The sequence below is a fragment of the Bison bison genome, unplaced genomic scaffold, assembly GCF_000754665.1.
Source record: "Bison bison bison isolate TAMUID 2011002044 unplaced genomic scaffold, Bison_UMD1.0 scf7180017864451, whole genome shotgun sequence".
Classification (NCBI taxonomy): Eukaryota; Metazoa; Chordata; class Mammalia; order Artiodactyla; family Bovidae; genus Bison; species Bison bison.
The window spans coordinates 3,407,749-3,408,613 of record NW_011495013.1 but is presented as its reverse complement, the minus strand read 5'-3'; positions in this window follow the sequence as shown (position 1 = coordinate 3,408,613).

Sequence of the window (865 nt, the reverse complement as noted above, 5' to 3'; positions counted from 1 at the left end):
ATAAACTGTGTAAAATTCTTCAAGAGATGGGAATACCAGACCACCTGACCTGCCTCTTGAGAAACCTATATGCAGGTCAGGAAGCAACAGTTAGAACTGGACATGGAACAACAGACTGGTTCCAAATAGGAAAATGAGGACATCAAAGCTGTATATTGTCACCTTGCTTATTTAACTTAGATGCAGAGTACATATATACATATACAGAGTACATACCTCAGATAGTCAGATGACATCACCCTTATGGCAGAAAGTGAACAGAAACTAAAAAGCCTAAAAGCCTCTTGATGAAAGTGAAAGAGGAGAGTGAAAAAGTTGGCTTAAAGCTCAACATTCAGAAAATGAAGATCATGGCATCTGGTCCCATCACTTCATGGGAAATAGATAGGGAAACAGTGGAAAGAGTGTCAGACTTTATTTTTGGGGGGCTCCAAAATCACTGCAGATGGTGACTGCAGCCATGAAATTAAAAGACCCTTACTCCTTGGAAGGAAAGTCATGACCAACCTAGACAGCATATTGAAAAGCAGAGACATTACTTTGCCAACAAAGGTCCGTCTAGTCAAGGCTATGGTTTTTCCAGTGGTCATGTATGGATGTGAGAGTTGGACTGTGAAGAAAGCTGAGTGCCAAAGAATTGATGCTTTTGAACTGTGGTGTTTAACTCTCTAGGTCTCAACCGTTTATGCAATGGTTTTGTTCGTTGCCTCCAGTAAAATAGTATGGACCTCCACCCCTTTTGAACTGTGGTGTTGGAGAAGACTCTTGAGAGTCCCTTGTACTGCAAGGAGATCCAACCAGTCCATTCTGAAGGAGATCAGCCCTGGGATCTCTTTGGAAGGAATGATGCTAAAGCTGAAACCTG